At 48.8% G+C, this 15,101-nt stretch overlaps 1 pseudogene; it reads right to left on the bottom strand.

Annotated features, from left to right (window-relative positions):
• Positions 1-275: 275 nt before the first annotated feature.
• LOC133339328 (protein RFT1 homolog) lies at positions 276-14,670 on the bottom strand (annotated as a pseudogene).
• Positions 14,671-15,101: the final 431 nt, after the last annotated feature.

Raw genomic sequence — 15,101 nt, 5'->3', positions numbered from 1 at the left:
AATCAGTTGTGCAACTTGGTTGCGTGCACCTAAATCGTTTACATTGGGACATCCTCTGCACCCAGTTGCAATCAGTTGCGCAACCGATTGTTTAACATAGACAGGCCATAACGCTGAGCGAACGGCTCAGTGATTTTGATGGGACCTCCGATTAGCGAGGTTGGCTACGTACTGTGCGAAACAAGTTCAACATACGTAAGTACATAGTTGAAAACGCTGCCGTCGTTGGCTGCTTAACGTGCCATACATGTGGGTGCAAGCAGTGCAGAGTGGCCTCAACTGAGTGCCCCAGTGAAGAACATCTGGCGGACAGAGGTGAGTGGAAAGTGGCTATCCTTGGCAGCTGTAGAGCCGATGTAGCGGGTGAAGTAGCGGTAGTAGCAGAAGGACAGGACAACTGCATACGTCAGCTGCACACAGCACGGGTTCCACAGTTAATATGCAATGCTGCAGGGCTACACAGATGGTCTGGCACAGGGTTGCCTCAGCTGCTAGATGGTGGGCTAGAAGTGACAAACAAAGACTCGTGGAGGGTCTTGCAGAGTTATGGCCCTCCGAGAGATGGTGGTTCGCGAGACAAAGAGATGCAGATAACTGAGATGAAGGAGAAACAAAGATGAGAGCTACAAATGGGAGCACTGTCGAGAAGAGATTCAATTTCATGAGATGCACTTCTGCACCCAAGTATCTCATCGTTTCTTCCCTCTTTTCCACAGGGATTTTCAGGGGGAAACTAATGTCTATGTTTCATCCCTGGGTGATGGAGCGATGACAATAATGGCATGCAGGTGCCGAATGGATTGTTGCATCGCAGGATCTTGGTAGGTGACAGCAGCTTGGGGTGGCCTGCATCTGGCAGTGGCTTGATCGTGGCTGATGATGATTAACTTGGTGCAGTGACATGGCCTAGTGATGGCGTGTTCGCCGCTTGTTACAAAGGTTCATGGTTTGAAACCAGCAGGTGCACTGGTTTTTAAGTTAGGTGTATTAACCATGAGAACACTCGTCGGTGCTGCACTGCGGATGTTAAAGATCCCTTGACGTAGGCCAATGTGTGCCGGTGTCAAAATTTGTCAAATTTGAAAACTTTCCCAGAAATAACTTAATTGGGATCATACATGGCAATCATCGCCCCCGGCTCCAAAAACCTAGAATTCTTTTGTCAGGGCGCCCTTCCCCCCTTCCAACCCAGCTTAATATACACTCCAAGCATGGTGGTGTTTCATTCAGACGCTGTCTCCCCGACAGACCTGGTCTTCACCTGAGGACGGCTGCTTGCGTTGTGGCCGAAACGTCGTGAGAATTATTTTATTATGTTTCATTTTTATTATTTATTACTTCCCTTCTACGTGACTTTACCGAAAGAACCAAGAAGATGAACCTGGAAGGAGCCTCCTCTGAAAGAGTCACGAGACTCGGTGAGGCTTTCTAAGGTAAACAAGCATAATCATTATTAATAGCAATTAAGGAACTAATCTACAAGAATAAACTTGACAATCTTCAATCAATTCAGAATGTCAGTGGTGCTGGCCCCGTGACTCTCATAAGGGCTGTTTAACATTAGCATCACGATTCAGGCCAGCCACGCTCCTTATGGTGCATCTCTAATACCTTTAAAGTGGCCTTATCGTATCATGCTGAATTTCCCAGCGTTGTCAAGGTGTCCTGTATTTTGTCTGATGTGGGCACCTGTGAAAAAGCAAAAACCCAGAGGCCCCAGTCCGGCCTGAGGAACACCAACGCCACGGTGAGGATGCTCCTGCTGCCCAACGCCAGGCTCTCCGCAGACACCTGTGACTCACAAGGTATGGGGAGAGGGGAAGGCGTTTCAGGTCAAGGCCCATTTGCGACTTGGGAGGGATTCTTTAAAGTAAGAAGTCTGGGGGCTTCTGCAAATAAGGAGCTTTGTTGACTCTGTTAAAAAAAAAGAACAAAAAGGTTTCTCTTGTTAGGTTTTTTATCCGTCCCCCGCACATCCGATTAGCATGGTTGGCTACGTACGGTGCGAAAGCAGTTCAACATACATACATAAAGGGCTTGGATTGCTTTGTATGTAAAAATGTATTAGGGCATTTTACATGCTGGGCTTTTGGTATTTCTTAAAACAGGGGACTTTGCAGGTTTGTCAATTAAAGAGGTTGGCAGGTTTTTCCATACACATCTCAATTGTATCGTGGCAATGGTGTTTCAGGGAATCTTGAGAGCGCTGTAACAACTACGAAGATGAGAACTGTTCCGCCAACGTGCTACTTTCACTGATAACCTCTCCTCGAAGTGCAGGCATCAAGGACAAATCCGCTCCCGACCCTGGCTCGGAGCAGCTAAGCACCAACCCGTAGTTGCACGAGCGTGTGTGTCTGGGTCGGAGTGGCGAGGCACTGACCCGCAGTCGCACGAGTGTGTGTGTCTGGGTCGGAGTGGCTAGGCACCAACCCGCAGTCGCACGAGTGCGTGTGTCTGGGTCGGAGTGGCTAGGCACCAACCCGCAGGTCGCACGAGTGCGTGTGTCTGGGTCGGAGTGGCTAGGCACTGACCCGCAGTCACACGAGTGTGTGTGTCTGGGTCGGAGTGGCTAGGCACTGACCCGCAGTCGCACGAGTGTGTGTGTCTGGGTCGGAGTGGCGAGGCACTGACCCGCAGTCACACGAGTGTGTGTGTCTGGGTCGGAGTGGCGAGGCACTGACCCGCAGTCGCACGAGTGTGTGTGTCTGGGTCGGAGTGGCTAGGCACTGACCCGCAGTCGCACGAGCGTGTGTGTCTGGGTCGGAGTGGCTAGGCACTGACCCGTAGTCGCACGAGCATGTGTGTTTGGGTCGGAGTGGCTAGGCACCGACCCGCAGGCGCACGAGTGTGTGTGTCTGGGTCCGAGTGGCTAGGCACCAACCCGCAGTTGCACGAGTGTGTGTGTCCTGGGTCGGAGTGGCTAGGCACCACCCGCAGTCGCACGAGTGCGTGTGTCTGGGTCGGAGTGGCTAGGCACTGACCCGTAGTTGCACGAGTGTGTGTGTCTGGGTCGGAGTGGCTAGGTACTGACCCGCAGTCGCACGAGTGTGTGTGCCTGGGTCGAGTGGCTAGGCACTGACCCGCAGTCGCACGAGTGTGTGTGCCTGGGTCGAAGTGGCTAGCACTGACCTGCAGTCGCACGAGTGTGTGTGTCTGGGTCGGAGTGGCTAGGCACTGACCCGCAGTCGCACGAGTGTGTGTGCCTGGGTCGAAGTGGCTAGGCACTGACCTGCAGTCGCACGAGTGTGTGTGCCTGGGTCGGAGTGGCTAGGCACTGACCCGCAGTCGCACGAGTGTGTGTGCCTGGGTCGGAGTGGCTAGGCACTGACCCGTAGTCGCACGAGTGTGTGTGCCTGGGTCGGAGTGGCTAGGCACTGACCTGCAGTCGCACGAGTGTGTGTGTCTGGGTCGGAGTGGCTAGGCACTGACCCGCAGTCGCACGAGTATGTGTGCCTGGGTCGGAGTGGCTAGGCACTGACCCGTAGTCGCACGAGTGTGTGTGCCTGGGTCGGAGTGGCTAGGGCACTGACCCGCAGTTGCACGAGTGTGTGTGTCTGGGTCGGAGTGGCTAGGCACCAACCCGCCGTCGCACGAGTGTGTGTGCCTGGGTTCGAAGTGGCGAGGCAACTGACCTGCAGTCGCACGAGTGTGTGTGTCTGGGTCGGAGTGGCTAGGCACTAGCCGCAGTCGCACGAGTGTGTGTGTCTGGTTCGGAGTGGCTAGGCACCGGCCCGTAGTCGCACGAGCGTGTGTGCCTGGTCGGAGTGGCTAGGCACCAACCCGCAGTCGCACGAGCACGTGTGTCTGAGTCGGAGTGGCTAGGCACTGACCCGCAGGTCACACGAGTGTGTGTGCCTGGGTCGGAGTGACTAGGCATTGACCCGTAGTCGCACGAGCGTGTGTGTCTGGGTCGGAGTGACTAGGTATTGACCCGTAGTCGCACGAGTGTGTGTGTCTGGGTCGGAGTGGCTAGGCACCGACCCGCAGGCGCACGAGCGTGTGTGTCTGGGTCGGAGTGGCTAGGCACTGACCCGCAGTCGCACGAGTATGTGTGTCTGGGTTGGAGTGGCTAGGCACTGACCCGCAGTCGCACGAGCGTGTGTGTCTGGGTCGGAGTGGCTAGGCACTGACCCGTAGTCGCACGAGCATGTGTGTCTGGGTTGGAGTGGCTAGGCACCGACCCGCAGTTGCACGAGTGTGTGTGTCTGGGTCGGAGTGGCTAGGCACTGACCCGCAGTCACACAAGTGTGTGTGTCTGGGTCGGAGTGGCTAGGCACTGACCCGCAGTCGCACGAGTGTGTGTGTCTGGTCGGAGTGGCTAGGCACCGACCCGCAGTTGCACGAGTGTGTGTGTCTGGGTCGGAGTGGCTAGGCACCGACCCGTAGTTGCACGAGTTTGTGTGTCTGGGTCGGAGTGGCTAGACACTGACCCGCAGTCGCACCGAGTGTGTGTGTCTGGGTCGGAGTGGCGAGGCACCAACCCGCAGTTGCACGAGTGTGTGTGCCTGGGTCGGAGTGGCTAGGCACTTACCCGTAGTCGCACGAACATGTGCGCCTGGGCGAGCACCCAGAACGGCTCTGACAGTAGCTCCACAACGGCCGAGACCGCAAACACCCACACGGCGGCCGGGTAGGCGGGCAACGTGCTCCGCGTCCGGGGCCTCCAGCCATCTGGTCCACACGTAGCCCAGCGCTCCGGCGCATACCGCCCCCAGCGGCACCCTGACCACACCGGACGGGGAACCCTCCATGCGGTTAGTCAGCACGCAAGCGACGACGATCACACACACACACACACACGTGTGGTGCATCCGTCGGCGATGTAATGGATAAGAGCAGAGCATGTTCTTTGAATTGAGAAAAGTTATTAGAAGAACTTGGGTGAAAAAGACCATGGGAGGAAATGTCCCAAGTGTGAGAGAAGAAGCAGAAAAAGTGTTGTGACCTGCAGTGTGCTGAATGAACACAGTATGGATGAGATTAAACAGTCAGTTTTAGCGCTTGGGTGAGTGAACAGGTAGGTGGGTGGGTGTGTTGGTAAATATGTTGTTATGACCCACAGGGTGGAAGAATCAATGAGTGACATTCACAGGAAGTAACCATGGCAGTATTTTATTAATAAGGATGTGACGACCACCGGTCAGACGGTGGCTGTAGAGAATCGGTGAGTGCTGGATCATCAATCAGCCAGACTGCTTTATATTGAATTATATTAAAAACAGTGAGGTAGGTAAAAACTGCTTCACCGCAGACATGGCATCAGTATTCCAACATGTGCATAATCAACGTTTTTGGGTTTAGATCGCGTTATTTATAAATGTGTCGTAACCCTCCACCACCCGACACGGCCAATCAGCAAAAAAGTGTCATGTTAACAAAAGACAAATAGTTCACTGCTTTAGCCCACCGGTGTGTTGAAGCGTGAAACCACAACATTTACAATTTTTGAGTTGAAAATTGTAAATGTTGTGGTTTCACGCTTCAATTGTAAATGTTGTGGTTTCACGCTTCAACACACCGGTGGGCTAAAGCAGTGAACTATTTGTCTTTTGTCAACGTGACACTTTTTTGCTGATTGGCCGTGTCGGGTGGTAGAGGGTTACGACACATTTATAAATAACGCGATCTAACCCAAAACGTTGATTATGAATAATATTGGTCGCGAAAGCCTACGTGTTAAACTGATTCCAACATGTGCTTTGTACATTAGTAGCAACAATTATTTGGAATTAAAGAAGGCTGTGGCACGGCAAAGAAAACCAAGATTCTTCTAATCGAGAGCCGTGCCCAGCCAGCCCAGTGTGGCTCAATAGGCCACAGGTTTCTTTTCATTACAGAAGCCAAGCCATGCCGGTGACATCACACTCAATTAACGAGTCGAGACGTGCGCAGATGATGCAGTGACGCTGCCTAGCCACGTTCCTGGCCCTGCTTGGATTCAAATGTCTTGTGAGGCCGGCGTATCATGCTTTGCTTCTGGCATAGCACGACAAATGGCGACTTTAAATCAACCCGTACAGTGAAAGCACCACACTGGCTTTGATGTGCCAGTGGAAGAGGGGTGTGTGCGGAATGGGAGCCACGGTGTCGTGGAAAAGGGAACTCACGTCATCCACAGGAGGTTGATGACGCGACGCCAGTCGGCGGTAGATGCCCGGCTCAGGCAGGCACGCCGGAACGCCTCCTCCGCCAGGAACACGGTGGTGGAGTAGAGCAGGGTGAGCCTGCGTAGGCAACCGCAGGAGCAACACACGCGGGCGCAAGTCCATCGCTATGGTTCTCGCTAAAGAAGGGCGAAAGTCGATTTGAGATTGACGACCTGCTGCTTTGCCTAGCGATCAACACATCCGCTTGTCTTGAACGGCAATGAGATACTTCTTGCATCGATGGACTCAAGATCATAAACCGCACCTGCGATTAGCACGTTTGGCTACATACGGTGCGAAGTTCAACATACATACCGTACATATTTAGGCAAAAGTGGATGAAATATTTTATATTGGCGAATATGTTTAAGTGAATAATTTACAGCATGGATGGAGCAATGGCACAATTATTAGGACACTGCGCTGTGAACCTGGCAACTTGTTTTCGATTCCCGATCACAACTAACATGGGTGGAGATAGCTGAATAGGTCTTGGGCCCCCTCTACACCGAGCTGCTGTGACTAGTATAGTGAAGTATGATCGAACAACCCCTGCGACATATATGGGAGGCTCTCATCCAGTGGTAGATTGACAAATAACTGTGAATTTTATTTAACAGCATAGGTTTATTATGATTTTAATTATTTTTCAAGAATATCCCAAATGGAGAAACCTCCTGAAAATATTTTCAAGTTTGAAGTTTTTTGGTTAATTTTTCATGAACGGTTGGATCTTACCATCCAGCAGAATAGACCAACACCCCACGAGTCAATCAAAAGCAGTTGAATTATCCATGGGTTCTGTGTTCGCAGGGTGGCGACCATCGAATGAGGCAGGCCATACGTCCAGGCACCATTTCACCATCGCGAAACATTTTAGTTAAATATCCCAGCAACGTCCTTTGGACATTACCATCTGTCTGTCCCTCACAGCAAGAAAGCCAGCTAGCAAAACGTTGTTATCTTATATAGAGCCCTGTATCTCTCTACCTTTCTCTTGCCTTCTCTCTACAGTATATTCCAATGTATCTCGATTTCTCTCTCATCTGTTTCTACTTGTCTCTATTTCTCTGTCTCCTTTTCTACCTCTCCTACCCTCTAATATTCCTCTCCTCCCTCCACCGTATCTCACACACTTCCCCCCCCCCCCCATCTCTCAACCTGTTTCTCTCTCTCACCCTTGATCTCCTTATTCCCACTTCTACATTTCCAATCTCAATCTTTCTTGCCTCTCCATAACCCTTCCTCCGACTGTTTGTCGCTTTCCCTCGCTCGCCTATTTCTGTTTTGCTCTCCCTTTCCTCTCCATTTCACGCCCTTTCATTCTCTCCCCCCCCCCCCGTCTCTCCTCAACATTCCTCTCCGTCTCATACTCGTTCCTATGTGTGCCTCCTCTATCTCCCTCCCTCACCTCCCTCCTCTATATCTCTCCCTCAGCTCACAGCGAGCACTTGGCTACGGGCCAGCCAGGAATCCAGGCAGAAATCCAGCCAGCCAACTTTTTTTTTCTAATATAGTAGTGATTTCAGCAGACTGCCACTGTGCAAGTTTAAGGACTGAAGTTAAATATGCAGCAAGGCACGCTGACACAGCACACATGTTGACGTGGCTCAAAATATGTTTACGTGAATGGATTGAACAAAACCATCTGTGCCATAAATCTTTTGATTATTCTCAGCGCGTGGCTTCTCAGAAAAGAAATCACGTGCCGTTAAAAAGCCCCCGCTTGTTGACTCTGTTAAAAGGGGTGTAAAAGCAAGTGTTGAAACCAATGGTACTCCAGTTTCAGCCAGGGCTCAGACACACATCAGCCAAACACAATAACCACTGCGCTAAGTTATTCTGAGCAGCCACCATGACCAATTCAAACCGACCTCTGAATTGTCAGCCGATCACCTGCCAAGCAGGCCACTTTGGTAGTAAGTAGCCACCTCTTCGGCGCACACATATTCGCACTCTGACCAAGCAGCAGCGTGTGTGCGAAACCCAATAAAGCATCGTGGTAGATCGCTGCAAAGCCAGGATGAGCAAGTGGGCAAGTGAGCAAGGTCACCTGACATTGACGACCCCCAGCACCTCCTTGGAGAGGTGTCGCAGGATGAAAGCGTTAAGCACGAATGTGATGACACGGAAGGACACCTGCAAAAGACAAAGGTCCCCCGAATAGCCTTTAACAGACTGCTGGGGCAAGTGCCGTGAGTGAGCGCCTCTGCATAGACAAAGACACACACGCACAAGCCTCGTTGAGACTTTCAACATACTACTTTATTATTTTTTGTCCTATTTCCCAATTTTATCATAAATGTTCTACATGTGTCACGTGATGAGAAGAAGTCATTTGTATATCCGTTGCAGAGGAGAGCGACCCTTTGTGTTAGGGAACTGCTCACGAACGCAGACACCACAGAAACTACCTCTGAAATCCCTTCAAGTGAAACTCCGCTCCACAATAGTAGAGGGCAGAACATTCCCACTTCTTTGCAACAAACAGTAATGTCTGCTACCACCCAACCATCTGTAAAAAAAATTAAGGAACCAAGATGATACTTAATGCCATGCCTGGGAAATGTTATTCATTCATCTGAGGATACTTCACAGGTGTTATAATTTCTACAAAACCCCTAAACTAATTGACCAGAAACATACACCACAGCTTACCATGTTCCCTGAATTAAATTGATTTTGGACCAGATTTCCAACAAAATACTTTCCTGATGGGGTTTTGCTCTGGGGTTTTTGAGCAACTGCCGATGACCACAATAAGAGCCAGGTACCATCAAACGTTATTTTAATCGGAATCTTTTTTACCTGCAGTGGTCACTCAGTACAGTAGCAAGCGCATCGGGCACCTAAACCATTCAGCCATCGCAATACGCCATGGTTTTTTTGTTATTTTGATATCGTTTCGCTTATTGTTCCGAATGCGATGCTCGGCATTGTCAGAAGAATAAAGAATCCGTTCAGAATTACCACTGAGCAGTGCAACCACGAGAAAGTCTGAAAAACCATCCAAGCAGCCGTTTGATCTATACACACTACTGCTATGAGATTGTGTTTGTTGAATAATAGTCAAACAGGTATGGTATTTTTATTTCTCAAAGCTGGAAGTATTCCAATTTAGTCTCAACCTGGTAACCAATGCGAGCATTGGCGACGAGGCTGAAACTATCAAACTTCGCTATACTTCAGAGCCTGGTTTAACCACAGGCGGTTGAAATCCAGATTAGAACTCTGAACGACAGCAAAGGTTACTCAGTGATCTGAATAAATAGGCACTCTCCAAATACCTATGTCAATAGTTTTAACACTCATACGAGTACAACACCACCCCACCGTGAGTGATATAAGTCATTAGATGTATTCTTTAATAGTTAAACCACAGGATATTTGTTTTACTTTTAACAGCACACAATGGAATTATAATTTCCATGTGTGCAATCATTCCTTAATAAAATCACAGTTATCTTACCCATAAACGTGCCAGTGTGAACAAAGGAATAACAGTCCCTCAACGTAGAGCAAGAAGCAGTCATTACTCAGAACTGTGCAGATCGTCCAAAAGACAGACAGACAGAGAGACACGTCGACCTAAACACGAACAGAGACAAAGAAAGAAGCAGAGAAACAGAGAGTGACAGAGAGAGAAACACGCAGACATAAACACGAACAGAGACAGACAAAAAAAGAAGCAGAGAGACAGAGAGTGACAGAGAGAGACAGAGAGAGAAACACGCAGACATAAACACGAACAGAGACAAAGAAAGAAACAAAGAGACAGAGAGTGACAGAGAGAGACACGGCCGACATAAACACGAACAGAGACAGAGACAAAGAAAAAAGCAGAGAGACAGAAAGTGACAGAGAGAGAAACACGCAGACATAAACACGAACAGAGACAAAGAAAGAAGCACAGACACAGAGAGTGACAAAGTGAAACAGAGACACGAGATGAAGATGAGAGCGAGATAGAGACCAATATAGACAGAAAATATTGGGGTTCCTCTTCATGAAATGGGGGTCCTACGTACATGTTGCGCATTCATAAAGGCGGCACTGCTCGTACCCTGTAGATATTTCCAAATTAGTTGAGATTGGCGGTGATAAATTAGCACTTTGCATCATGATTTAGGTATCGTGAAAGAGCCAACTGGGAAAGGGGCACAACAACTGTTCCCGTCACGGTGCGTGACGTTTCCTGTTTGAACGCTTTTGTAAATGCGAGCAGCCACCGCTAACGTGGAGCAGAATCATGCCTCGACTTGTTTGCCCTTTAGGCAAGAGCACGTGGCTCCAATAGCTGCCAATTCACCTCCCATAACACAATGTGACGCACTGATAAATCTACAGATAAAGCAAAGTCTGAGCTTGCTCAAACTTCTGCCAAAAGAACAGCAGCCACGATCTCAGACAGCACCAGGCCTGCTTACTCGCTTCCTGACTGGCTAACAATGAGCTTGCAATTGACTAGAAGTGACTTCGAGGACAAATTATAACTCCAAACTGAATCACTGGCAGGTTTTGCTCAATTAATGTTGCATCATTTCACTCACGGTGTCTGCTGCGAACAGGGTGTTTGTATAAAGCACCGCACTGTGCACACATACATTTAGCATTTTTTGTCTATTCCCTCAATCACAGAATTAGAATGAGACTTGTGTAGTCTCACTGAACTAGATACTCATGTATTAGAAAATATAAAATTAGCCACCTTTCAAATTACTACCTCTAAACATGGCTGACAATAACTATGCATGACCATTAATACAATGACACCGTGTGCACAATCACAATGGAAACATGTGTAATGTTTGTTATTGTATTTCCAGTCACATAGGATCCAAGTTGGGTCGACTAAGATGCATACCACTGAGACACGAGTAACAACCAATGTTTAATCTTTCAAATTACTCTTCCATCTAAATGACAATGTCATGCTTAAACTGTGGATTTGCTATACTTTCACTTGAATTTCTCCATATATATCCTTGTCTGTTTATATATAAGTACAATAGCACCCTCTATACCTTAATGTTTTTGTAACTTCATTTAAATTGTATGACGATTAGTCTAAAAAGCATCTGTACTATTTAATCATTATTCATGTCTGTGCAATAATATTACAATTTTCCAAAATAATAAACGATTAACTATTTTTATTTTACCAGGTAAGGCCCACTGAGTTAGATAGCACTTTTTAGAAAGTGACCTGGCCACAAATTATAGCTCAACGAAGTGGCTTATCACATGGAAACGTATAGCAGCCAAATTCTCCATTTGCTTAATGCCTGTACTTTTTAAATTTGTTTGGTTTTGTTACTTTGGCGAACAAGCTCACTCATGCAAATGAGACTATCATGGTCTCTTGAGTTCTCACCTGGTTAAGAAAAGAAACTTACTCGGACCCGTTAGGGAAACAAAATACATTTTTAGAAAAATGATAATGCTGGTTTTTGATGCGACTGTCATCTTTGAAGAGTATCACGAGCTATTTAATGTTCACAGGGAATTCATTTATCCAGCTGCATTCGGAAAAGACAGCAAGTACTGCTGAACCTAGCAAGCGAAAGCGTCCACAATTATGATCTTCACTATTTATTACCGGACATCGCACCTCTGCACAAGTATAACAGTGAACCCTGAAGGGCCAACAGAAATAAGAACCAGAATTGTACAGAGCACAGCACATATGCAGTGGCACACATGAACCCAGAATAACAGGTCTTCAAGACAACCAGCCACACCGTTTAGTAATCTAACACATTGAACGAGTGTACTGTATAGTGAAATCAGTAAGCTCTGAGATAAAAAAAAATACTTTCTTGCAAGTGGATGGTATCACTCTGTTACAATGAACTGGTGTTTCTTGCGGTAATAGTCACCCACCCAAGTACTGACGAGACTTGATCGCGTCGTAGCTGAAATTTCTGCAGATCAACACCAGGGGGCATGGCAGCTCAAGGGGACAACGCTGCATTACTTTGTTCAACCAATCGCCACATGTTCGTGTGAAATGATAAATTTGCACAAATAGAACAAATCTACATGCAAGATTTTATGCATGTATCGCGAGCATAAAATAGGTTTTGATCGATTAATCAATGCATCGTTGCATGCCTATCAACAAAGCGGCTTTTCAGCTGCTTCGTCAAAATGGGAATCTAGCCTAGAAGCGTGAACAATGTGAGGCAGAGGCCTGTCTACTAACATTCTCTAGAACAGTGGTCGGGAACCTGGTCCATACTGATGGCCCAAAATATTTACAGGCCACATGTTATCCAATAATGACAAATATAACGCATGTGTCGACTGATATTCAAGAGGCCCTTGCATTGACATGATAAAAAATGTGAAACTCCGATGTGTGAAATACTCATCTCTAGCAACTGATTAGTCCAGCCGATATGCTAGAAGTATCGACTATGATTGTTGGGCCGTTTCTAAGTGATAAGCCTCGTATGGCCATTCGATACGTTCACGCAGGTCCGTATCTGTGCGCTGGCCATATATATTCCCCCACTGCTCTACAACATCACTTCTATTTTTCGATTTAAAGCTTTCGTGACTGCAGGGATTCATCTTCTTGGTTCTTTCGGTAAAGTCACGTAGAAGGGAATAATAAAATAATACAAATAAAACATAATAATAAATCATCACTTCTGTATGGCGTCAAAGCAAGAACTGCAGCACCGTCCGTGGATGAATTTAAGATGGAGGAACAAAAATCCACGTTCTGTGTACAGCACATTTGGGACGCACAGCCAACAACAAACGCAAACACATCCGTTAATAACCGCAACGCCAGCGTGCCACCCGCACCTGTAAGAGGACATTGTAGGTGGCAAGGATTGAGGCTCCCTGCAGGGCTTTCGTGGTGTCTGATGCCATGGCCGTGGCTCTGTGTCCATGTGCCCACCAACTCCTCCTCCAGTCCGGGCTGCTCTCCGATGCATGTAGCGGCTCCGAGTTCTTGGGGTTCGGTGTGGGAGATAAATAGGAGAGTTCGTGAAAAACATTCCAAGGCACCTGAATGAAAGTGACTTGCAATGGGAAATACAGATCGTGATTTACTGGCCAAGCATTTGGGGAAAGGAAGATGCTGAATATAATGTTCTATTACATATGGGCTCGTACGTAGTGTAGCTATAGTTCATTAATGACATACCTCAAGTAAAATAAAGAGGTCATCATGGAAATCGTTGTTAAGGCCACGCAGAACCGGCCCTAGACCTTTGGGGGCCCTAAGCAAAATTTGGTTGGAGGCTCCTTTGATGTATGATTTTTTTCACCCACTAGCTAGCAGTGACTCTAGGGGGCCCTCTGCTGGCCACGGGGCCCTTTGCAATTGCAAGGGTCGCTTCGTGGCTGGGCCGGCTCTGACGCCACGACAGATTGCTTCCTCCTGCTGCTAGATCCCGTAATTGTTTCAATTCCACCTCCGAGCTTGTCTTTAGGCTTTGGCAAGTAAGGTGGGGAGGGGGGTGGCGGGGGGAGTGGGGGGGGGCTGCGGGAGCGGCGGTGGGGGGCGGCGGTGGGGGGCGGCGGGGGGGCGGCGGGGGGGGCGGCGGTGGGGGGCGCGGGGGCGGGCGGCGGGGGGGGCGGCGGGGGGCGGCGCTGCGGGGGGGCTGCGGGGCGGCGGGGGGGGCGGCGGTGGGGGCGGCGGGGGCTGCGTGGGCGGCGGGGGGGGCGGCGGGGTGGCGGGTGGTACCTAATTCTAGATTTGAAGCTTTCGTGACTGCAAGGATCCATACTCTTAGGTTTTTTCGGTCAATTCACGTAGGTAAAAAAATTAAATTAATAAATGTAAAATAAAATAAAAATCACGACGTTTTTAATTTTTACCAACGTGACTTTACCGAAAAAACCTAAGAGTAAGGTAGTACCTGCCCACTCAGAAAGGAACGTGTTATATTATTATTTCTATTATCTCTATCATTTCCATTACATTTTTACCTACGTGACTTTACCGAAAAAACCTATTAAGAGTATGCTGTGGCAAGTGCTATTAGCGCGTGGCGGGAGCCTATGAAGGTCGGCACTGCACGGCACACGAGCGGGTGTGTGTGACCAACACACACACCCGCCTTTGTCTCCCTCGTGGCGCGGTGTGTGGGCCACCATTGTAGATTGTTTCCTCGCTCACAGCGCTTGCCACGACGGCTTGCTACACGTAGGGGGGATCTCTGTACGTTGCCAGCACAGCAGTGTACCTGCAAAGGCGATCGAGAGCAGCCAAACGAGCGCCTTTTGAAGTGTTCAGACGCCTAAAAACAACGAAGACGACGACGGCCCAAAAACGACCAAAAACGGCCGAAAACGGCCGAAAACGACCAAAATCGGCCAAAAACGACCGAAAACGACCAAAATCGGCCGAAAACGACCAAAATCGGCCCAAAAACGGCCGAAAACGACCAAAAACGGCCGAAAACGACCAAAAACGGCCGAAAACGACCAAAAACGGCCGAAAACGACCAAAATCGACCCGAAAACGACGGAAATTGACGATCGGCGCTCCGTGGAACGCGCCGCCGACGCAAAACGTGGCGGCTCATTCGCCAGGCGCGCTGATTCGCCCATCGCAGGCAGAAGTTCGCATCGTTATAATTATCCGTGCAGTGGGGGGTGATGATGAGGTTGGGGGGCAGAAGGGGGGGGTGTGGTGTCCCGTTCCAAGGATATCACTTTTTTTAATGAAAATATAATGTGAAGCCGTCTGGAATCAGAATCTCGCTATTCGGCGAATACGCCAAATTCAGCGTCGTTCGGTGTCGGGCTGCGGCTGCTTCCTGGTTGAGCCGCGGCGGAGCTGGATGGTCCCCGACTTACGAACTTGAGTCGTAAGTCGAGGACCGTGATGACAAATCTCTAACATTAAACACCCGGTCGTTCATAAAAGTTGAAGGCGATATAGTACTATAGTAATAGAGCAAGTAGTGCAGAATCACTGAACCGGAA

This window comes from Lethenteron reissneri, unplaced genomic scaffold, assembly GCF_015708825.2.
Source record: "Lethenteron reissneri isolate LAM-NWPU_2019-01 unplaced genomic scaffold, ASM1570882v1 scaffold_1831, whole genome shotgun sequence".
NCBI lineage: Eukaryota > Metazoa > Chordata > Hyperoartia > Petromyzontiformes > Petromyzontidae > Lethenteron > Lethenteron reissneri.
The sequence above is the reverse complement of the archived record's forward strand: the minus strand, read 5'-3'. Positions and strand labels throughout refer to the sequence as shown.